This window comes from Patagioenas fasciata, chromosome 11 (genome assembly GCF_037038585.1).
Source record: "Patagioenas fasciata isolate bPatFas1 chromosome 11, bPatFas1.hap1, whole genome shotgun sequence".
Lineage (NCBI taxonomy): Eukaryota > Metazoa > Chordata > Aves > Columbiformes > Columbidae > Patagioenas > Patagioenas fasciata.
In genome coordinates, this window is record NC_092530.1 from 27,052,340 (window position 1) to 27,076,495 (window position 24,156).

At 55.0% G+C, this 24,156-nt stretch overlaps 1 long non-coding RNA gene across 3 annotated transcripts; it reads right to left on the reverse strand.

Moving 5' to 3' along the window:
• Positions 1–15,457: 15,457 nt before the first annotated feature.
• Positions 15,458–22,877, reverse strand: LOC139828869 (uncharacterized). Of its 3 annotated transcripts, XR_011740939.1 has the most exons (5): positions 21,654–22,647; positions 19,454–19,845; positions 18,662–18,783; positions 16,971–17,187; positions 15,458–16,115 (listed from the first exon to the last, which is right to left on the reverse strand). It is a non-coding gene; the product is annotated as an uncharacterized lncRNA (long non-coding RNA). The 3 variants fall into 3 exon arrangements; XR_011740938.1 differs by lacking the exons at positions 19,454–19,845; positions 21,654–22,647 and adding an exon at positions 22,671–22,877; XR_011740937.1 differs by having other exon boundaries at positions 19,454–22,641.
• Between the last annotated feature and the right edge of the window lie 1,279 nt (positions 22,878–24,156).

Sequence of the window (24,156 nt, forward strand, 5' to 3'; positions counted from 1 at the left end):
TTTGCAGGGGATCTGCCCAAGGTTTGCAGGGGACACTTGTCCTTGTTCCCAGACCTCCACCACCCTCCCGTCCAATGATCCTTGCAGATCACTGGAGGTACGATGGAGATGAGCAGATTCAAAGGGCTGTGGTACGTGATCTACTGGCTCAGACCTGGGCACACGTTACTGCAGAAGGGTTTTCATCCTAACGTGCTCTGGCCTCCAGGAAAAGAGGAGATCACCCGTCACCAACAGTTTTTCAGGTCTCCTGGACTGGAAGCTTCTTTCATTCCCTTGCTTATGCTTCAACTCTCCAAACCAGGGATGGATTTGGGAGCACTGGGGATGCTCTATGGTTCTTCCAGCCCAGCTCCTGCACAGACACTGTGGGGCAGCTGGGAAGGCTCTGGCACCCACCTGAGACCCCTCCACATCCCCAGGGACATGACAACCAGGGAGGAGAAAGTGTCAGCTGGAATGGGAGCTTATCAAAGCCCAGTCCTCGGCTTAGCAAGGCTGTCGGTAGAGGCCGGCAGGCTGGGCAGCTTTTGTTTCCAATTAGGGGCAGCGGGAGGGGTTTTTATCTCATAATGAAAAAGGCACTATGAGGGGAAATAATAAATATCAGGGAACAGGGAAGGAAGAGGGAGGGGGATGTTCTTGAAGAATGTAAACTCTGCCACCCAGCCAGCCCAGCGCTGCTGGGGCTCGCCATCCTGGGCTTCTCTGAGGATCGGCCGTCCGGGTTGGAGGTGAAGCCCATTGGTTTTGGGGTCTATGTGCCCCAAGGAGACTTGGACTGAGAAGTGGGGACAGGCAGGGACCAGCCCCCTCCCCAGCTGCAGGGTTTGCTGTGCTCCCTGTGGCTGGGAGGACAAATCTCGCCCTGAAAATCCCTTTGCATGGCCAGAGTCCTCCCTTCCTCCCTTCCAGCAGCACTGCGCTGCCTCCGAGACCCCTCCTCACCCTTGCAGAGCCCCCATGTACCCCCAACTCATCTCTTATCATGGTGCAGGCTGTTTCAGATCGTTTCTGTCTCCCTGAGGATCCCAGCACCAGTAGGGAAGGCAGCTTTACCATGGTGGGAATGGGCATCAGAGGAACCCTCTGCCCAGGGGAGGCTGGTCTGATGTCTTCTCCTGTCCCCCCAACCAACAAACCCTCCTCTGGAACATCTCCAGGGCTCGGACATCTCTCCTCGCTCTCCGTTCTGCACACAAAGGCTCTGAGATGCCAGCGGGCTGGGTGGTGCACACTTGTCCCCCGGCTCTGCAGGCTCTGTGCCTGGGACTCAGTGTTAAGAGCAGGGACGGCTTCCTCCCCGCAGTTCGAAGGCTGAAAAAGCGGTGAAGACTCTTTCATTAACATAGCAGGCAGCTGTCAGCCCGCAGCTCCCGGCCTGTAAACTCAAGCATTTGCGCATTTGCTAACCAGGGTATTCAAGGGCAGTGGGAATATTTTGATCAGGAAGCCTTAACTACGTTTTCGGAGAGAGGCCGGAGCCCATCCCTGCGCTGGCTGCTCCCAGCGCCCGCCCGTCTCCTCCCAGCGGCTCACCAGGATCAAAGCCTGAACCTTTTCCATATGCCCGGCTTCTCTCCAAAGGGCCTCCCAGCCAGGTGGCTTTTCCAGCCTTCACACGCTATCGCAGACCTCCCACCTCCAAAAGAAATGCAATAAAGCTGGGCCAGAAGGGCAATTAGAAAGCAGCCCACTCGTCACACCTTCTGGTGGGCTGTCCTAGAGGAGAGCGATGAAACCCAGGGTGGCATGGGGCTCAGTGTTTGGGTGACCGTCCCTCCGCCAACGTGCCACACCACGGGTGACAGGCGTGTTTGCACAGCTGGAGCTTTTTTGGCCATGAAAGGATATTTGGCAGAGCTTGGGACACATGCGCTTTCGGACACACGCACCAGAGCCACCCAGCCTCACCCAGCTCCGTCCCATCACCAAGATGTCCCCAGATTGTCCCCTGCCACCAGCATGTGGAGCATTTCATAGAATCACAGAACAGTTTGGGTTGAAGGGACCTTCACAGCTCATCCAGTCCAACCGCTGCCATGAGCAGGGACATCTCCACCAGCTCAGGTTGCTTAACCTCCTCCTCATTAGGAGCTTAATGACTCTTTGGGTTGCAGGAGAGTAAACAACCTGCACTGTTATTTCCGTGTTAAGCTGCTGAAATTTTGGTAAATATACGACCATGCGTCAGACACTTACAAGACAAACCATCTCGTTGGGAATTTGGAAGAGAACAACAAAAATGATTAAGCAGCTGAAGGGACTGACTTATGAAGAGAGATTAAAAGAGCTAAATCTGCCAAGCTGGACTAGCTGACATCCATGGCGACACACGATAACTATCTGCAAGTATATGAAGGGCATAAATAACAGCTCGGGGGATTTGTGGGGGGCAACCCTGGGAGATTAACGGGGAGGAAGAGACATAAGTAGAGAACAGGAAAAAAAACCATCTAGACAAATGTGGTGAGGACGCCTGGGCTGGGAGAGGCAGGAGCACCAGGGGCGGTGGGGACAGGACACTCGGGTCCCCACCATCTGCTGACAAAGGCTGAGCTGGGGATGCGGCAGTGCTGGGGTTCATGCCTGTGATGGGGTGGCTTTGCAAGGCTCGGTGGCAACTTGGTTTTGAAGGGTCTCACGTCTCTGCTGCTCAGGATGGGTTTCCTGACGGACTCTGCAGGACAGCTTGTGTGCTCCTGAAAGAACCGTGTCTTCCCAGCTCTGCCCAAGGGGAATTCCCGCATGGTTAACGGAGGATGCTGAGGAAGGAGCTGGAACCCTCTGATGCAGCCTCTAAGGTAAACGGGAATATTTCTGACAGCTTCTAGGATGCCTGGCTCCCACGCACCACTATTTTTGATTAGCTTTTAGAAATATTTAACCCGCGCAATTTTACAATGGGGATTCAACTTTATTCCTGCAGCGATCTCTTTGCCTGGTGCATGGGTGAGCTGCAGCATCCCCGTCACCGCAGATACCCGTCCCTGTCCTCCCCACGGACGCCCGGCAGGTCCCCGTGTGCTGACCGCGGGAGGAGGGGACGCGGGTCTGGCTGTGCCTGGAGCCAGCTCAGTGTCTGCCATCGGCGAGCCCGGGCGCCGGGCCTGCGGGAGCTGAACCGCGTGGAAACTCCCTCCCAACGGCAGCGAGATCTGGGTCGGTGTCGAGCTCAGAGAATAATTCGCACTGCATAATTCACTCAAGACTTTCCTGCTCCCAGCAGTTCATAATTCCTCGTGCGAAGCAGGGTTTGCATTTACTGAAATAAGGAAAGCGCTGCGGGTTCCTCGCGACGGCATCGCCGGGTGGTTTTGGTTTTCCATTTGGCGACTGGGTGAGTTAATAAAGGCCAGTGTGCACCTCCGAAACCCGGTCCTGCGGGACTGGGGGGACGGACTGCTCTGTGCCTCACCAGTCTATTTTCTCTAATAACTGTATATAACAAAAGCAAGAAAGGAGGCAAAGAAAAGCTGCCCAGCTGTGCTCAGAAAAATGAATCGCTATTCCCCTGATGGAGCACGGAGCTGGTCTTCGGCCCAGGCTGCAGCGTCTCCTCCGCAGTGACCTGTGTGGCGGCTCTGTCTGCTGCTTGTCCCCTCCTGCCACCCTGCGCGGTCCCACGTCCCCAGCTCTCGGCCACCAGCCCGGCTCGGCAGCTGCCAGGACAGCTCAGCTCTTTCAAGGGTAATTTCCCGTGAGGAGCTCCCAGGTCTCTCATTTCTCTTCTCACCAGCCCAGTCTCCGGCTTACACTTGCAAATGACAAATTATGCTTTTGCCTCTAATTCCAGCTTCCCTGGCACCCTCGACTGCAGCAGCCCTCTGCAGAAAGCAGCGGGTTCTCTGCAACCAGCGGGAGGTCGGCTTTTCCTCTTCGCTCTGCTCCCTCCCCCCTGCCTTAATTGCAGCCCAACACGGGCTTCCGAGGTGTATTAAACATACAAATTATTCTGCAAAGCCTCGCAAAGTGCTAGTTACCGAGGCCTCTAATGGGAAATGACAGTGCAACCAGAGAAGCTGTTAACGTCAAAGCATTGTCTGAAATCGCTCTGGCAACGTGATGGTTTTGCTGGTGTGGTGCATGGGGCCAGGAGCCTCTGCAGCCGCGGTGTCACCCCCGCATGGTCCCCGTGTGCCGCTCGGGATGCTCGGGCACCACTGGACCAGGGCATCACGCTGGGAGCTGCCGAGGACGAGAGGCTCTTGGCGAAAAACTCCCCCAGCTGCACCTGCAATATTGCACCGATTCCTGGAACGATGCTGATGGATTGGAGAGAGTTCAGAGGAGAAGCAGGAACATAATCAAGGAGCTGGAGGGCATGATTTATACGGCAAGTTTAAAAGGGCTGCATAATAGCAACAATAATAAGCGCTCGCAGCACATAGTGTTTTTCATCTTTGTGCTCAAACGAAGGTAAAACACATACGACGCCCAAGCGCATTAACGACCAAGCTCCATCTCGCCCGGCCAGCGACAGCCAGAGCAATGTGAGAACCATCTGCGGTCCCCTTAGAGCCAAAATGCCAAGGAGGGGGGAGCTGGTCGGGTGAGCCCGAGGGGCTGTAGTGAGTGATATAAAGGCGTGGAAATGAGAGGAGGACTTGAAGTCTGAAGGCAGAGCTTGGTCATGGCACGAGGCAAGAAGAATCTCTGGGAGTGGATACCGTGTTAAACAATGTGTTGTAATAAGTGTTTTATGCTTTAGAGGAGGAGAGAGAACAGCGAAATCCCCCGTAAGAGCTAATTACTGCAAATTCCTTTTCAATAAAACAAGACACAAAAAGATCCTCTCTTAATGGAAAAACCCATGGCAGGCTGGGATGAGGTAACAGTGGTTTCACGTCGCTGCGGGACCTGAACCGGACTTTCCCCAGCCCAGCCCCCCGTGAGCCGCAGGTGTTGGGGTGCGGGTCTGCATGGGAAGGGGAGCCCTGGGCACCCAAATCCCGGGAAGAAGCCTTGCGGGGAGCCCTTGGGGACACTCAGGGTGAGCGCTCCCTTTTCTGACCGTGGCAGGATGCGGGTGACCTCCACCGCCTCTTGCAGTCCAACCCAATTAAAATAAAACAAAGAAGTGAATGAGGGGTGGGTTTGCCTCTGCCCCAAATACTCTGTATTTCCCTGTGATTTGAAATGGGGTCAGTTTGGTGGATTTCTTGCACTTGGGAGCAATATATTGAATTACATATATGTCCAGTGCTTAGGAGAGATACATTTCTTTTCCACATGTTCATGCAGCTGCGTGACCCCAGGAAACCCAACAGTGGGGTCTGTCTTCGGAGACAAATAGGGATTGTTTTGTGTGTGTGTGTAAACGCTCCCTCCCCCTCCGCCTGTGTGTGTTTGGGGGTGGGAGGAATCTCTCCCCACCAAACGTGTTCATATCCCACCAGAGCCAAACGGCACAGACACAGGATATTTATTCACCGCAAGCCCACATGGAAATGTAGCTTTGGGGGGGCTCGGCAGCGGATGCCTGACCTGGGCTGCCTGGGGACGGGGGGATGCAGGGATGCGGGATGCTCTGGGCACTGGTACCTCGGCCTGGTGCATCCTCGATGCTGCCCGGTGGAAAAGGAAGAAGAAACCCACGTTGTCTAAATCATCTTGGGAGTGACTGTGTCTCAGCTGCTGGCACTCAAAGGGACCTGTCCTTTTCATCCCTCGTGCTGTCACTCAGCATCCCCAGGGCCCTCCAGAAAGGAAGGAGGCTTTGTTGATAAGATCTGGGGCTTGTAAGAAAATAAAAGCAGAGGGTGGAATGGATTTCTTTCTTGTTCCTTCTTTTTGTTTTAAGAAACATGTGGGGTAAAGGAAACTGTTTGTAGGGTAGAAACCTGTTTGATGTGGAGCGTTTCTACCCAAACACATCGCTCCCAAACAGCACACCCGGCTGCTCGCTGAAATCTGCATCCGTGATGGGTCTCGAGCATCTTTGCAAGTGCATTTCCTGAGCACCGACTCGGGTAAACCCTGGGGAAGCCCGAGGCTGCTGCTTGAGCCTCTGGGGAGTCACACACTGTTGAACTCCAGTGTCAGCTCTGGGGTGACGCGAGGTCAAGGATCACATGTGTCCTCGGGTCCTGTTCCCAGCTCCCGCAGGCACCCAGCTTTGCTAAAGCTCCTCAGCCCCATGGTGATCCAACAGCCATCCCGCATCCCCGGCATCGCCTGCCGAGCCCCAGGTGGGGCCGAGGGGCGAGGAGAGGAGGTGACACGGTGGCAGGAGTGAGAGAGCTGGGGCTGCTTCAGCCCCGGGGTGGCCTGAGCCTTATGGGATTGGAGCTGCCGGAGGAGGAGCAGGGCCGACCGCCTTATCACTGGCACAGTGCTTGGAGTGCTTGCCTATAAACAGGAGTTCTAAAGCAAGGCAATTAATCACAGTGCACGCTACTGTCTGGATGGGCCTATGTCGGTTTAACAGCGTGGATGAGAGTCCAACATCCACTGCAAGATTTACAAGTCCAGCTTACACAGACAGACATGGGTTTAAGGCTTGTTTCAAACGTTGCTTTGAGGATGCAGCGTGAGTTTGGGTTATTCTGGTTTAACGAGTTATCCCAATCAGCTGAGCCTCATTAAGTGACTGACTGCACCTGTCAAGCCCCTTGCACCTGGGCAAGTCAACGCACTAATACCAATTAAAGCTGAAGGCATTAATACAGCTACCAGTGTGGTTTACTGGTTAGGTCTGGCCTTTGCAGCAGGCTCAGGGGCTGTGCAGGGGGACTTGTCATGGTCGAGCTGGTGAGCAGTAACGTTCTAGGCAGCGGCAGCCTGCAGAGATCCTCCCTGCCCGCTCGGAACCCGGACACTTGTATGGCAGGACCTGACCCCTCAGATCTCCGTAAGTCTCAACCCTTTTTCCAAGCCCTGTATCCCAACAATATTCACTTTCTTTCTCCCGCCCAAGCAGGGAAAGGGTCAGACCCCGACCCAGCCAAACGGGGGGCAGCGTTTTCCCCTCTGCTCAGCTGTTTTGCTGCTGCCTGCAGGGCCAGTCCTGCAAAATGTGCTTATTGCAACCAAGCAAAATATTTTGCGTGTACTCCAGCCGCGTCTGCATGCTGAGGAAGGTGCCACCATGCTGCACGGGACCCTCCAGCAGGTATTGTCACCCTCTGCGTGTCACCACGCGTGAGCTGGCTGCCGTGAGACGTGTGTATTTTGGGGAGATAAGGGACCCCCTCCCGGTGGGCAGGCGCTTTGGGCCGGTGGTGCAGCGAGGGCCAGATTGGTTCCAGTCTGTTCTGCAAAACACTCACCAGCGTGTGCAATCTGTGAACCCCCTGCTTGACAAGAAATGCTAATTGCGTGAGAAGGACCTGCCAACAGCCCGCAGTACTCGGCGTGAAGAGGGTGTATTAGTATTATTACTATTGTTCTGGCAGCTGCAGAGCAGGCAGCCGCCTTCGCCACGGCCGAGGCCGGTGAGCAGGGCGAGGAGAGCGGGTGTCCCCCCAGCAGCTCCCACGGGATGAGGACGGGGACGATGCTCCCGGTGCCTCCATCCCTTTGCTCCCCCTGGGAGGGCTCCCGCCCGCTCTCCCCTTGGTTGCGGTGTAGGGGAGGGCTGCACATGCCTTTTCTCCTTGGCCTCAAAGTGTCAGTTTTGCTTAAAATATGAAGCAGAAATCCCTCCCCCATCACTTACTGCCTATTCTGCCAGCACCCGCATCCTGCCGGTCCCTGGGGCGCACTGGGCAGGGATGCTCAGGCAGGGACACGGACCCCGCTATCCCCTGGGACCTGTCCTGGAGCATGCGGTGCATATTGGACATGGGGTTCGCATCTCCCCTGCAGCGAGGGGCTGGGTCCTGCCTGCCCAGGCTCCTGGGGGGGAGGCAAACAGCAAAACCGGGCGGAGGATTTATTTGCTGAGCCCTGAAGCGATCACAGCCAGGCCTGAACATCACCGGGAAAAGAGACTCATTCAATTCCCAGTGACCCAACCAAGCTGAAAGAAGCTGTAAAGGGAGAAACGATGGCTCTGGTTTGATCTAAAAGCAGCAGAAGCTCCGTGTGGTGCAGAAGCGTGGTGCCCTTCCTGGCTTTGGAGAAGAAAATTGAGGCTGCATTTTGCACAATCTTCCTGACTTCTCACCCGTGGCCTGGCAAAAAGCAGGGACGCTGATGGATTCAATGTTTTTCTTCCTCTTCTGGCCTTGTCAATTTGCAGAAAAGGAACCAGATAAAGTTTGATAACTTTGAAATAGAAAGAAAGAGAGAGAGATGTCCCGGGCAGTGGCTCCTCATACTCCCCCTCCTGTTCCAGCGAATGAATGAAGTGCTCTTCATTCCCCGCTCGTCTGCCACCCTCCACTGAGTCTGTCATGGACTCATCTGTGTATAAATTAGCTTTTCACAGTAATGCCGTGTAAAATTATTTCTGTCATCCTTTTATCTGACCAGTTTATCTCGTCAGCTTGTGAGTCTTAGTTCTGCACCCTTGCTCCCCGCAGGAGGAGGCACCGGGGGTGGCTCCGTGTCCCCCTGCATCCCGGGCTGGTGAGCGAGCGCCTCCCCGCACAGCGACGCTCAGACCACCGCTGGCCAAACGCTTTACAACGAGCCCGGCTGCTGGCAAGACACAAAGACTGCCATTTGCAGGCCGTTATTTATTGTTCAGGATCAGGCAATGACATTTATCGGGATTGGCACGTGGTAGGTGACCCACCGCGTGCAGTCGGAGCGGGGCTGGTCGCATCAGTTCCGTGGTATTTTCCCCTGACAGTCGTGTTTTCTGCATTCCGGCTTCTGCTGCGAAGGCTGATGGAAAAAGCATTTCGCATCTATTGTCTGGGACTCTTTGTGCTTGCTTGCACGAGCCCTGCTGGAAAGGGAGCCCCAAAGAGATGCAGCTGGAATATATTAATTAGAAATTCCAGATGAATAGTCACCCAAGTCCTTTTACCACCTTGTCTCAGCTCTGCATGTCCCACAACTTTCGGGAAGTCCCATGGGAGGACGGTTCGTGCTCCCTGTGGCCGCTGCAGAGCCCGGGATGCGGCTGTGGATCCCAGTGATGCTCCAGGTACCCCAAGGGATGCACACGCTGCATCTGAGCTGCCTCCCAATCCTCCAATGTTGCACCCTCACCAACGCTTGTGTCCCACCTTCCAATCCTGCCTGCCCATGGCACCCTTTCCCCCATCCTTTCCACTCCCTCTTTCCCACCTTCTCTGGGTTTCTCTGCTATCTGGGGAATAAATCTGCCTTTATTCTGGAAAGAACAGAGGGACAGACCTCTCTCCTCCTTGGAGGTGCCACTCGAGCTCCGCCATCGCACCGCTCACCCAACGTGTCACCCCAATGTGTCACCAGTGGCCGAGGGCCCGTCCCCAGCCTGCTGTCCCTCCTCCTCCATCTCCCTCTCTCCCGACACTCGTGTTTGATGTTGTGACTACTGGTTCCCCACATTGTTATCTGCTCTTCTGCGCTCAAAGAAATATTGTGGGTTGTAATTCTGTCTGCTACATCTTGCGAATATTTCTGGACTCTGAAGTTTCCCGGCTCCAGATGTTCTGGCCAGACCAGAGGAAAAAAAAAAACAACACACCAACAAAAAACCCCAACAAAAAACCCTCAGCGTTAATAAAAACCTTTTGAAACGCAGAAGTGTATTGCGCAGCAGTGACATCACATCCGTGAAATACGAGCTGATGATGTCACAGCTGGGAAATGAAGGCTGATTGTCTCTTTTTGGCGAATGCTGCCTGTTTGGGCCAGACCTGTTAAATAGATGCACATGTACTATAAATCCGTATATTAAACCCAGAAGTCGCGAACGCTGCCTTGTGGTCACCTGGGTCAAGGAACGCGCCCGGGAGAGCTGGCGATGGGGCGGGGGCTGCGGAGCATGGGAGGGGGTTCCTCCCCAAAAATCCCCCCTTTGCCCCCCGGCAAATCTGCCTGCGGGTTCGGTTACCCTGCTCATTACCTTCCCCAGACTGGCTGCAAACATTACTGCCTTGGCTATCTGCTCTGACACTCTATATTTAAGCCATTTGAAGCAACAGTCTATAAAATATCTGCGGCGAATTGCCCGGCTTTCGCAATCTCGACGGGACCTGGCACGGCGGTGATGCGGTGTCTGTTACACGCGCGCTTTCCTCATCCGCACATCCATTTCACATGTGTGTGCAATCCCCTTTATGAAGAAACATGTTGCCATGCCATGGCGAAAGGTCTATTTTTTCCATATGGGCTGTGCTGACAGTGTCAAGCCTTTAGTTTAAGCTCCCAGCATGCTTTTTTAATTTGTCCTTTCCTCTTTCCCTTTTAGTCCTATTGTTCCCAGAGCAGTTTGTGCCATTAGGAATGCGCAGAGCAGGAGGGTGCTGTGTGCCGAGGTGTCCATCGTTGGTACCCTGAGCGACGCTATCTGGGAATTCATTGGTGATTTCTGTTCTCGAGATCCACGCAGGAACGTGTGTTCGCTTGTTTGTGTGTTGATTCATTCCCTGGCATGGGGTGGGTTTGGATGGGACGTTTCAATTCCAGATGTTGCGGGGAATATTTGCCTTTTAATTTGTTTTGATACTCTGAAAATGAAAACTTCCTTGTCTTCCCATTTAACACGGGTTTGTGTTTCTGAAAACAGGCCAAGCATAACAAGAAGTGGCAGGAGGAAAGGCAGGGGCTGCGGCAGAGACGAGCGGTGGGACCAGCCTGTGCCGATGCTGTTCTCCTTCACCCAGGTCAATGAAAACAAGATTTTTACTTTTTAGCCCAATGAAGTTTGTTTTATTTTTAATCTGAATTTTCACCAGGCAGGAAAATCTTTCTTTTTCAGCTTTAATCAGAAATAAAAGACCTGATCCTGCAGGGAGATGGAATATTAACGTCAAAGACACGGCACAAGAGGTGGGCGCAGGTACCAGGAGCCTTGGCAATGGCGAGAGTGATGGGAGGGAATGAAAAGGGAATCTTCAGGCAACGAGGAGGAGTCTCCAACATGCAGGTGTTTAATTCCAGAGCGCACAAAACAAGTAAGAAACCAGCAATGATACCCCAAAAAGGCTCCTCCAGCAGCAAGGCAGGGGCAGCTCCGGCATTTTCTGGAGTGATGTCCTGGGACTTGATTTTCCAGGCTTGACTCATTCATTGGAAGGGAAGCGGGATGTCTGAATCCAGGGGATGTTCTGCAGGTCTCAGAAAGGAAAACAACCCACCTGATCCACCCACCAAGCCATCGGTCACCTCGGTTGCAAGGTGTGCTGGAGCAGAAAGAATGGGACAGGATGAAGCGGAGCACCCGCGGTGCCAGGACAGACGGACACTGCAGCGGGGGCAGGAGATGGGCTCTTACTGCTGGTAATTAGCACCTATTTGTTTATAATTGCACCAGCGAAGCCAGAGCAGGAGTGAGCTCACCACTGACTAATTCTGGACAGAGCAGGAGGATCTGGGGGCACCTGGAGCACAGCTCAGCACCACGGCCCCTTCTCCACCGTGATTAATCCCCAGGAAATGCTCTGTGGTCAGGCCATTACCACTCAAATCTGGGGGCGAAAATGAATCAGAGCAGCGTATGACTGTGGGAAAACTGTCGCCAAACTTGGATGGTTTTGCTTTGTTTCACCGCAAAATCGTTAATGAAGCTCTGAAATGGAGACGGATCTCTGACATTAACCCTGAGAGGACCCACTCTGGCTGCTCGTAGCTCATGGGAGAGCTGTTCCGCACTCCAGCTCTTGGCTCTGTGGAAATTCTTTACATCAGGACAGAGGGACCGAGCCGTGGTTTTGCTGCCGCCGGCTGTGCCACGCGGGTGGCTCCGCTCCACCAGCCCCCTCCGCAGATTCGCCATCCTCCTCCCGCATCCTCCCAGGTCTCTTCTCTGCCCTCCCTGGGCACCGGGTTCTCTCTGCCCAGAGGTTTGAGAGTCTGGCCAAGGCGTGGGAGCATCCTCATGGGTCCTCGAGGTCCCTGCCACCGCCCCCAGAACCGTCCCCTTAGCCCAGCGTGCGCTGGCCGTTTGGCGAGCATCCTCCTCCGGGCTGGACCACATTGTCTAATGAGATTCTTTGCGACGTGTCTTTCTCTTACAAACGCCTTCTGGAGCAGCTTGCCAGACAGCTCCACAAGTGCGGGCTCCCTCCGCCGCTCCACAATGAAAGGCGGCTTTGTGAAGCCACCACAAGCGAAGCTTTCTTGCGGGTGGCTGGGCAGCAGCAGGCAGCCGGCCGGCATGGCCGCTGCCACCAAGCCCCAGCGGGACAGAGGTAGGGGCTGCGGGGACATAGGGAGGAGGAGGATGGAGAGGCGGGAGGAAGGAGAAGCCATGGGTGCGATGACACATGGGGCAGGGACCGATCGCACGGCTCAAGGATGGTGCTGGGGAAAGAGCCGCCGAGCTCCATCCTTCTGGAGCAGCCCACGCAGGGAACTCAGCGCACAGAGGGAATTTAATTCAGTAACTGATTTTTCATGCATATACGCACATTAAAAAAAGTTTGAGGTAGAAAGAGGCAGAAGTGTGTGCGCGTAGCCTCAATTCCGCAATTTCATCTCAATGCAAAACCATACACGTACATATTTTGAAGTGTATTCATTTAAAATAATAAAAAAGGAGCCCTGAAAAAGGAGCAAATTCTTTGGCTAATAGGATCCACAGGGAAACTAACAGGACTTAATAGCTCTGCAGGAAAGTCTGCGCAGCACCTTTGTGCAGAGGAGTGCTGGAGCGGGCTTTGGTGGGGAGGGGAAGGGAAAGGGACAGGAACGGTGTCTCAGTCTTTCAACACCTGAAGAACCACGTCAGGTGTGAGAGGGACAGGGCCGCAGGTCACTGCACGGTGACGTTGTCCTGGGGACAGCAGCGCTCCCCAAACCCCAACAGGTTCTCGCTGCTCCTGCACTCGCAGCAACCGTCGCCATCAATCCCGATTCATTAGGAGGGCAGACGTGTAATTTGCCTATTGTGTCATTAGCGAGCGTGGCTAATCGGCAGCAATACTGCAAACCCGGCCCCGCCAGGCACAGGGGGAGCACGAGAGGAGGAATGAAATAAAGTGGGTTTAATTTTCCAGGGCAGCAGAGCATTGTCGCGGGTGGGAACGGGGCTGGGACGCTTTGGTAAGGCGAGGCGGTGCCGGGCGGTTCTGCGGCGCTGAGCCCGCGCTGCCAGGGAGCACGGCGAAAACCCCGAGGATTTCGGAGCCGAACACACGGCTGCGAAGCTGCGTGGCACACGCGCTTCGAGAAACCAGGCGAGGTTGCCTAAAGCTCCCTTCAAAACAGGCTGTGCTAGCTAACTGCTGTGTTTATAACACCTCCTGTGGCACTTGGTGGTTTAAATCGATTTCAATATACTGGATTGGAGCGGTTATCCCACTGCTGTTTGTACTCCTCCTCACCGAGTCTATTCTATCTGTACAAACGTACGTACACACATTTATACCTATATACCTATGTGACTCCCACAGTCACAGTACCACGCACTCCACTGACTTCAATGTTATTTAAAAGGTGCAGCACAACCCTGGATGTGTGGACAGTCCCCGGGTCCCAGGGTGTGCGCTGGGCTCCCGCTGCACCCACACGCACCGGGGGGCAGAGGATGCTCTGCACCCTCGCGATGCCGCGGGTACCGATATGTGCAGAATACCAGCGTTCCCCTCATCACCTGGCCGCAGGAGAGCAAACCCTGCGCTGCTCATGAGAAATTCCTAGATGCATTGAAGAAAATCATGCGAATATTCAGACAGGCGCTTACTTATCTCAAAGCAGAAGAGCAAAGAGCGTATCTCACATCGAACAGGGTGACCGCTCTGCTCATCAATGGAAAAGCCGCTCTCCGGAAAAGCCAGAGGGGCAGCAGCAGAACCCAAAACGCCGTTTCCATCCCGCCTGCACAGCCACATCAGCGGCTGCCACCTGCCTGAAACCTGCCCCAGCACCAAAATGACATCCAGAGCACTGAGGTGGGCTGTAATCATCCTGCTCTGGGCAAGATAGAGGCCACAAAGCAGATTAGATGAAATGGAGCTCTTTCAGAACAAGCTCAATTTTTGGCGGGTTTGAAGCCAATGTGACGCGCTTACGCTTTCTCGTTATCGCTGGAGCGGCAATTACGGCTTTGCCTGCAAAAGCCTCAGCCCAGCTCCGAACAAGACCCAGTCACCTCCCACACAAATTTAACGTTTCCTTTCTCCATCATTTCCTATCTCAAGAACAAAATTGGCCAGAACTGCAATAAAAGGAGGAAATCCTGAGACCTTCGGCTATGTTTGTACGTGGAAATCGATCTCCTGGGCTGGAGCGGTGATTCATCCACACTACGGAGGAGTAAAACCAGTATTTTGTACCCAATTAAGGCAGGAAAATCCCAGTCAAGATTGGTGGTTTGCATCTTTTTGTCAGCCAGGTCTCTGTAAAACCAGAGGTTTGCCCTGGTTTCTTTGCAAACAAACGCAGGTGGAGCCCGGCACAGCCTGCAGGGCTCATCCCTGGAGGGGCCAGCGTCCATCCTGCCCCAGGACAGCCCTCGGAGCAGGACGTGCCATCCTGGGCCATTCAACCCCTCACTCAGATAAGGTCTCCTGGAAGGACACAGATTTCTCTCGGGAGATGGGACACGCAGACCAGCCCCTGCTTATCCATTCAGAAACCAAACCGAACCCTACCAGAGCGCCACGAGCGTCCCCTCCCGAGCACGGACAGACGTCCCTCAGGACAGCGCAGCCACCCATGGGTGCCGGACCCCCAGCCGAGCCCACCGGCAGAACAGATCTGCTTTCTGGAGTTTATTGTCTCAGCACAACAGGCTAAAAATGGATTCTGCAGACTCAGCAACAAAGCAAGAGCAATTTCTCCCGCTGATTAGTTTAGGTTGTAATTACAGTTATGTTGTTGGTCTAGGATCACTATAAACCAGGCCTCGCCGGGGTACACATGGAGACAGCAGTAATTTGAACAAGCCCAACCCGGCGCAATTCCATTCCCACCTCGGGCTCATCGCAGGCACCGCCGCCATGGAAAGCTCTGCCCCCAGCTCTGCTCCCAGCTCTGCCCCCAGCTCTGCCCCCCAGCTCTGCCCCCCAGCTCTGCCCCCAGCTCTGCCCCCAGCTCTGCCCCCCAGCTCTGCCCCCCAGCTCTGCTCCCAGCTCTGCCCCCCAGCTCTGCCCCCAGCTCTGCCCCCCAGCTCTGCCCCCCAGCTCTGCTCCCAGCTCTGCCCCCAGCTCTGCCCCCCAGCTCTGCCCCCCAGCTCTGCCCCCCAGCTCTGCCCCCAGCTCTGCCCCCCAGCTCTGCTCCCAGCTCTGCCCCCCAGCTCTGCCCCCCAGCTCTGCCCCCCAGCTCTGCTCCCAGCTCTGCCCCCAGCTCTGCTCCCAGCTCTGCCCCCAGCTCTGCCCCCCAGCTCTGCCCCCAGCTCTGCCCCCCAGCTCTGCCCCCCTAGCTCTGCCCCCCTAGCTCTGCCCCCAGCTCTGCCCCCAGCTCTGCTCCCAGCTCTGCTCTCACCTCTCCCGGTTTTCACCTGCACGGTACAGCCCACAATCACCCCCCATCTCCTTCTCTCTTCCTCTCCTCGAGCAAAATCATCCGTGTGACCCAGGCTGCGTGGTGTGGCACCCAGAGCCTGCACCGAGCAGGTACAAACCAGCAATCCCAATTCTGCCTGACCGCTCCTCTGACCACCCGAAAGCCTGACCTCCCCATTCCCTAGCTTAATTGGGCAGAATTGCTTTAATTACTCCTCTGCAATCTACTTAATTAGAAGCACACCCATCACAGGAAGAGCCTGGGAGCCAGGCTGAGCCCCAGCTGTCACTCACAGGTAAGAGAAAACTGTCATCCTTGCCCAATGGATCCAGCGTGGCCGATGGAAACCACACCGCCGACCGGGGAGAAAACCTTCGGGGAAATCCCACGGGATGTGGACAGACCTGCCCGAGCTTGTTCTCCTGCCAAACGAACAGCAGCGCTGGGGCCTCATGCACAGCGGGGATGAACACAGACACGGGCTGGGAGATCTCTGGGAGACGCCGGAGTCCCTGGGCTCCATTTGTGCTGTGTCACTCATCCCGGTGGTGACTTGGGCAGTGACTTCCCAGCTGCGATCTTTGCTGTCAGATCCAACCTGGCCAGCATCTCTGCGAGAACATCACCTGGTGACAGTCACCAGGAGGCCATGAAGGAGCAGGCAAGAGAACACAGAAAACACAGCAGGTCCCAAATAACCCCCCTGGTTCACTTGCTCCCTTGTCCCTGGGAGTTCCCCGAGGAGCTGAGACCTGTCACCTGCAGGTGTGCCACCGCCACCCTGCCACCCCTGCTCCATCACCCGCTGTCCTGTCTGGCACTGTCACAGTCGCTGCTCTGTTTATTTGGTCATTTTTGGGGTGCAGTCGAGGGCATAATTCTCAGCAGTCTATGACAGCATAATTAGGTAAATATAAATGAAAGAAAAACACGCTCTTGAAGTCCAGGGACTTTCACTTATTTTTCTTTTTATTCCATCTCACTTGAAAAATAAAAGCTACTCAGCATGAACATTTATTAGCAATTAGTATCTGGGGCGCCTGGGACCTCCTGGGATGAGGTAATTAAAGCTTCCCACGGCCTCCTCCCTGATTTGGTGTCCCTGTGCCACCCTGCCCGCTGGTGACAGGACACGGGGCGTTTGTGAGCCCGCGACCTGGGGCACCGACCGCGTCCGATGGCTCGGAGCCACGTCCCGGCTGCAGCGCGCCCTGACCTCGAGTCTCAGCAGTACAGTCGTAAAAGTGATCACAAATTCCCATACAAATTCCCATTTCAGAGACTTTGTTTTACATCTGCTACCTACCAGTGGCCAGGAATGGACCTGGCTGCTGCGGGGGATCAGAGGCACTTCCAGGGTTTTACAGAATGTCCTTGGAGGATCGTGGTGAAGGTAAAATTGGGCATTAGGAGAGAAGTACCTACTTTCACAGACAACGGAATGAGAACAGCACAAAATAAAGCTCAGATGAAGGCGTTACCGTGTGTAGTTGCGAGTGACCCTCCCGGCGCGCTCGGGAGCCGATGTCTGCAGGACGCGTTCTCACCGCCGCAGCCTGCGCCACCCTGGAAACGCCAAACACGATGAGCCTGAAGACGCTTCAGTCCGATCTTCTTTTTTTACCACTATTATTGCTGGGAGCCTCCCAGCGTGTCAGCTGCGCAGCCAGCTGGAACCGCGCTGCTCCGAGGAGACTCCTGATGAAGAGAGACAGGAGAGGACCAGAGCCGAGCTGGAGGAGACAGACCAGAACTGCGGGGGGAAGGTTGTGGGGACGGTCAGGCTGGGGACAGACTTTTGAGCAGGGCCAGCTGCAGTGGGACAAGGGCTGATGGTTTAAACTAAAGGAGGGAGATTCAGGCTGGACATGAGGATGGAATTGTCGGCCCTGAGGGTGGTGAGAGCCTGGCCCAGGTACCCAGAGAGGTGGTGGATGAACCATCCCTGGGGACATCCCAGGCCAGGCTGGACAAGGCTCTGAGCAACCTGGCCACATAAATAACTCTACATGTCACATTTATTTACTGCCCCCAATAACTCTTTGCTGGCCCTTCTGGTTTGGACCTAAGCGACTTTTTCAGATATTTTTTCTCACGCTGGTGGCACATAACAAAGTAATAATGTCATTACTGCAGCCATAAATTTGTCACCTTGGTAAGTAATTTTTATGACTTAGAACTAGAAAAGTGTCTCCTTTTCTGCACTGATGTGGTTTGTGGTCACAGGCACCTGAAGGGGTGGGTGGGTCAGTTTGTGTCGTTCTCCTGATTCAGGCTCTCAGAATTCGTTTATATTTGATCAACCTGGCCTCAGCTGTCTGCTCAGTAATATTAAAACATGTTTAGAATTTAACCCCCTTGCAAATAAAAACCAACTTACTGGGGGAGCTGGGCACCAAGGGGGAGTAACAGCATTGTCAGGCTGCAGGAAACTCAGGGTGCACGGATTAGTTTCCACAGCAATACCTCTGATTTACAAAAGCTCTGCAAACAGCTCGCTTTTTAAAAGGCAACTTTTCATAGTGACCTTATTTTATTATGATATTGTGACAAAACACATTTCAAGTGATGGAGTTACAAATAAAAAGAGAATGCTAATATTCGTTTTGACAAATCAGATCGGAAACTTCCAGCTGTGCTGCACCGCTTCATTAGGACTATTTGTGTTTGATCTGTAAATTAAATTTTTCTTCTTGCACAGGTTTTCTTTTGGATAAAATAGTGTTTACCGGGAGGCAAATATTTCATTAGAATTTTCTTAATCACTTGTAGCCCCGCGTCAGCAGGGCTGATTTCAATGCCTGAGCGCCCCACGGCATCGGAGCCGCGGTTCTCAGTTCCCTCCTGCTCTTTTTTCCATCTCAACACAACGATACCCCTGTAATTCAAGCAACTAGGAACTGGATTCAATGCGCTGCCAATCTGCACCCAAACAGCTCGTAACAGCGCGTTTTTCCCATTTGCAAACCCTCCACGTGAAAGTCGCAAAGCATTTGAGACACGCGAGCTGGGAGTCGCGCCCCAGGATGCAGGTCTGGGGAGCAGGTCCGTGACTCACCCCCATTTCATGCTACAAGCCCACGGTAGAGCTAGAAACCCCTGCACTTAAAGCAGAACCTTCCAGATCTTCCCAGTTTTCCACAGCAGAAAGAAGGATTCCGGTGTCACACACCTGAATATGCGTTTGTTGTGCAGCCTTCGAGGTTCTCCAACATCCCGCTCTGGGACCTAACGGCCCTCAGGGGCAAAACGCCTCTTTCCACGGTGGGTTTTGCCACCAGTTCTCAACAATTGCTGCAGAAGATAGAAAATCAGGTAAGAAGAGTCTTTCTTGTCTATCAGGATAAACTCCCTGCCACAGCAGGCGAGGGTAACTGTGATCCCAGCGCTCCCGAAAGTTGCTCAGCGTCCCTGGAACACATTCTGCCCCGTCATAGTCAGGGGCTCCTCCCGACACACCAGTCGCTGCTCTCGAGCAGCATGTTTTATTCATGCCCAAGAGTGTTCTTTTGGCCGCGTCCACATCAAGCAAATGCAGCGCGGAGTGGGCCAGTTGGGTTCATCCCAGGAAACCATTTGTCTCCCTTAGGGAAGCACTGTGCAATGCCCTTAAGCCCTGACTCATATTTAATGGTGCGAGCCCACCGCTTAAGCACCGAAGTTGTCTCGCTCCTGCGCTGCTTTCAGGCAACAATCGCTGGCGTTTGCAAAGGCTGAGGGGAAGGATTTGCTTAATGCAGCCCCAAGCCCCTGCCCTAATGGGCTGTTAATCCATTCCCAGTGCATCAAATTTGCCAGCTGAGTCCCCTGGGTCCCCAACGCGCGCCCCACCCCCCAGCCCTGTGCTGGCAGCCGGCGCTTTCCTGGGATCCCCAAGGAACACGGAACGGGGACTGTAATAATAACCCCCCGCAGCCCCCTCCCCCCCGACCCGACAGCCGTTGGCAGCCAAAGCGATACGCACATTACTGGATTTATATGAAGTGCTGCTGAGCAAGAAAGATTTGAGGGGGTTTAACAGCTAGATGGGACCGTGAGATGATCTCAGTGCATCGGCTTGTGCTGCAAGAAGGGCAAGAGCTTTAAAGCGACAGGAGAGGGGAAGCCTGCAGAGTGGAGATGTCCCTTCTTGTCCCCACGGGACAGCCAGCACACCCGGCACCAGCAGGAGCCGCGGCAGGACCCTGACCGGGTGACGCAGTTGAGAATGCGCTGCCCAGAGGTGGCCTTTGGTGACAAGGCTGCTGCCAGACGAGGCAATCTCAAATGCAGAAAACGTACCCCAGGTCTGCCTGGACGGGGCAGAGCGAGAAACTCCGTTGTGTGTTCTCATGTAGACTCCATCAAGCCACAGTCCTGGAAAAGGCAAGAGCCTCCTGAGCATGGAAAAGGGATTTATCAGGCCATCAAGCTTGTGATGTCTTATTGCTGGAGTTTACTAACTCCTCAGTGGTGTTTGGAGTGGACACCACGTGCTAATTTGCCCGGTAACGGCAAGGTGAATTTTGGTGCATCTGCAGGCTCTGATAACGCCGTCCAGAGACAGACGTCACCCAGGGGGACAACGTGCTTTGTCCTTACACAGACCACCGAGATGCTCACGCTCAGCTCAGCCAGTAGCCAAAACCTCACCGCAATGGCCTGACGCTCCCCCCGTGCAGCCGATGATGCTGCAGCGCCCTCCCTGCTGCCCCAGCTCGGGGGTTGCTTCCCAGGCCTCTGTTTCTGTCCAGATCTGCAATACCCTTTGCACCACCTGAGAGTCCCTCCTGCAAAGTCAGACTCGTGGAACTGGAGCTCAACTCAGGGCATCTCAAAGCAAACCAGTATTAGAAATGAAATTAAAAGCACCCACTAAACCCCAACCAAGTGATCAAGTCTCAACAGGAGACTCAAATCACATTCATCAGGGGTGAGGAGCTGTAGGATTAACCCCTTTGGTTGCTCCTCACCCCCTTCAGACAGAAAACCTTTTAATAGGTCAGCAGATAAAAAAAGCAGCAGCGAAAACATTCCTTATCTCCCCTGCCATGCCTGGGCACTGTAATACAACTGATTCCTGCGATGTGCAGACCTCCTCAAACAAGTTTATCTTCATTCGAGGAATAGTCATACAGTGAGATTGCAATGTAATTACCTTCTCACAAACCCTAACTGGAAATCTTCACATCCAGTCATTAGCTTTAAGACAGGCAGACAGGCAATTATATCTGAATAAATGACTGAGAAATGAATCCAGGAGACTCTCAGCCCCGATTCAACCTCCGGTTCACAACCTCAGGCGCAGCAGCAAGCTGCCCATCGGGCCTACTGTACCTACTGGTCCTTTGCTTGCCCCACACCAGTTGTCCTGACTACCCCAGGACACCCAGAGGGGACCCAAGACCCCCACCCTGTGACCCTGGTGTGGTTGAGGCACCCAGCTGCCTCCCCCGTGCTCTGCGATGGGCCTGGGCAACCTTGGCGAGCCCTGGCCCGAGGCTCCAACACCTCCCGAGTATCTGACTCTTGGCTGAACTCCTCCTTCACCTTTTCCCTTCCTCTCTTTCCTCAGTAGGTTTATAAGCCTCGATGCTGAATGTGTGAAATCTCCCAAACAGGTGAGCAATAAAAAGTAAGAGAGCTCGTTGCAGGGGAGGCAGCTCTGGAGCGCGGTGGTTGGAGCGGGCAGGCAGTGAGCCAGGACACTGGGGATCGGTCCCCGGCTCCAGCAGTAACCCGCCCAGTGGCCCTGGGAACACAGGGACTGGGGTTCCCACAGGAGCCAGGCTCCCCACCACAGCCTTTCCGTAGGGCCCAGCACCCCCCAGTCCCTGCCCTGGCACAGAAAGCCCCCCAAGGACCAACTGCCCTTCCCCGGGGCTTGCTAGCCCTCCTCTTCCTCACTCCCCGGTGTGGCGGGAACACCCCGGCTGGCTGGGCTCCAAGCCTTTCCCAATGAGGGCAGGTGAGTTGCACAGAATATACTTCCCAGCCATGCTCTTTCTGAGACCTCTTTTAAAAAGGCAAATGTAACGCTCTTCCCCCAAGACCCCTCTGAAGGCTTGGCTGTTCCCCTGTGGGTGCCAGCATTGCCACCCACCCCCAGCAGAAAGGACACCAGAACCAGCGGCCACCTCACGGTACCCAGGGTATGGATCCAGGGGCTGCTGTCTGTTGCTCACCAGCTCAGCATTCTTCTCCTCCTCCCTCCATTTCACCATCAAGACGGATATTTTATCTCGTGTGATTATTTACTTAACGAAACGCAGGTATTTGCAGCCCAGAGAGTTATTCCCCACCGGGAGGCTGAAATAACAGTTCTGCACAGCACAGCACACGGGGCTTTGGGAGCACTGACAGCATCCTTACAGGGGGAGATGGCGGCGTCGGGGAGGAGGAGGAGCCGAAGCTGCTGAAGAGGTTGTTTGATTGTTTCCTGGTTGTGAAAAAAGTCAGCTGGTTATGAAGGGAGAGAAGAGAAGGAGGGAGAAGGCAGGGAAGGTGTGGGGGAGGGTGGCCTGCTGACGATGGGAACGACACTTCTGGCACCGGCTCCATACATATGGAAGCCTGGATTCCTGGCGAGCCAGGGCTGTGGGTGGCCAGGTCTCCCTGCGCTCCCAGGGGAAGGTGCTTCCTGGATGCTGAGCCTCCTCCCACCCCCAAACAAAACAGCTACAACCTTCTCTTTGTCTTCTGCAAAAACCTCGAATCAACATCTTGTTATGATGCACAAGGGAAGCGGCTTTGCCGCACGCTCTCTTTCCCGTGATCGCGCAATGCCGACGAGGCAAAGTCATTTGGCTGCAGAAGTCCCTTGCAGTGGGGGCTGGAGCTCTGAGCGCTGCTGGGGACAGGCAGACAGGTCCTTTCCTTCTGTCCCTTATCGCCCCTTCCCAGCCCTGGCAGCAACCGAGCCAGAGCCACGGGCCCTCCCGAACTGCAGGGAGAGCAACACCAGCTGATGGAGGCCGCTGTCCCGGTGCCAGGCCTAAGGAACCGCCGTGACCCTGCTCCCTCCACGCAGGGAACCGCACCCTGAGCTCCCAGCTGAGGAACCTTTGTGACCCTGCTCCCTCCACGCAGGGAACTGCACCCTGAGCTCCCAGCTCACCCCACAGAAACACAAAGCCTCAAACAGCCCGAGTTCGGTGTCGTGGGGCAGAGGGGTGGCCAAGGGGTGGCCTTAGGACACTGACCTGACCTGGCCTGGCCTCGGGCAGCGGGTTGGGTGCCAGCAGGCCGGTGATCCCTGGGTTGGGGAGTGCGGCGGGGGGGCGGCTGCCGCCCCTCGGCGACACGACACGACACGACACGACACGACACGACACGACACGACACGACACGACACGACACGACACGACACGACACGACACGACACGACACGACGTGACAGACGCCGGCCCGGCTCCACGCCGCCTGACCCTGACACCACCCACTCCCCTGTCACATGACTCGCATCCCGCCCTCTGATTGGCTGCGTGTTCTATATAAGCCCCTCCCGCGGAAGGTGCTGGAACGCCACGTGACCGGGGACTGCGGAAGTGCCGAAGGTCAGCAGAATTGGGGAATTTTAAGCGTGGCTTCGCTTTGCTTTTTGCTTTCCTGGACCACACAGGCCTTCCCCGAGGTATCATTCCCAGCAAAATTAGAGCAGTGCGAGATTTACTGGCCGGGGCGGGAGCCGGAGCTCAGCGCTGTGTCCCCGCAGAGCCGCCCTGCTATGCCGTGTGTGCCGGGGCCGCAGCCGGGCGGTGCGCACCCCCACAAGCAGATTTGGGGGCTGTTTGTCCCCACCCTGGGAGGGGGTGCTGGGCTGTGGGGGGGGGTGGCAGAGCAGGGCGGGGGTGTTCCCAAGGAGGGGTGGCCCTGTGGGTTTGGCAGGGAAGGACTCGACCCTTGGGGAGGTGCCGTGCCGTCCTGCCTCTGAAAGGGACATTAAAAACCCCTTGGGGACCAAAAAATCTTGTGCCTGGTGTTCTGAATGTGGGCAGCGCTGTGGCAGCAGGACCCAGAGAGGCCTCCCTGCTCGGCATGGCAGGAGCGGTGGAAAACACGGGATGGTCACGGTATTTTCCGTTATGAAGGAAAACCTCAGTGTATGACCAGAGACAGGCCTGAAAGAGGAAAGCTGACCTTCCCAGGCTGTGTCAGGCTCTGGGAAGGGCTGTGGGCCCTGTGGTACAGTCCAACTGCCTACAGGGAGGAGGAGACTGAGGGGTGACCTTATTAATGTTTATAAATATATAAAGGGTGAGTGCCATGAGGATGGAGCCAGGCTCTTCTCAGTGGCAAACAATGATAGGACTAAGGGGCAATGGGATCAAGCTGGAACACAAGAGGTTCCACTTAAATTTGAGAAAAAACTTCTTCTCAGTGAGGGTGGCAGAGCCTGGCCCAGTCTGCCCAGGGGGGTTGTGGGGTCTCCTTCCCTGCAGACATTCAAACCCGCCTGGACCCCTTCCTGTGCGACCTCACCTGGGCGTTCCTGCTCCAGCAGGGGGATTGGACTGGATGAGCTTTCCAGGTCCCTTCCATTCCCAAACATACTGTGATACTGTGAGGGTGAGGATTTTGGACTCAGTCTGTTTTTCCCCAGCCCAAAAGTGGTTGTTGTTGTGTCAGGGTGATGAGAGAGCGTGGCATCACCCCACAGCACAGCCGTCCATGGTGCCCTGCCACCCT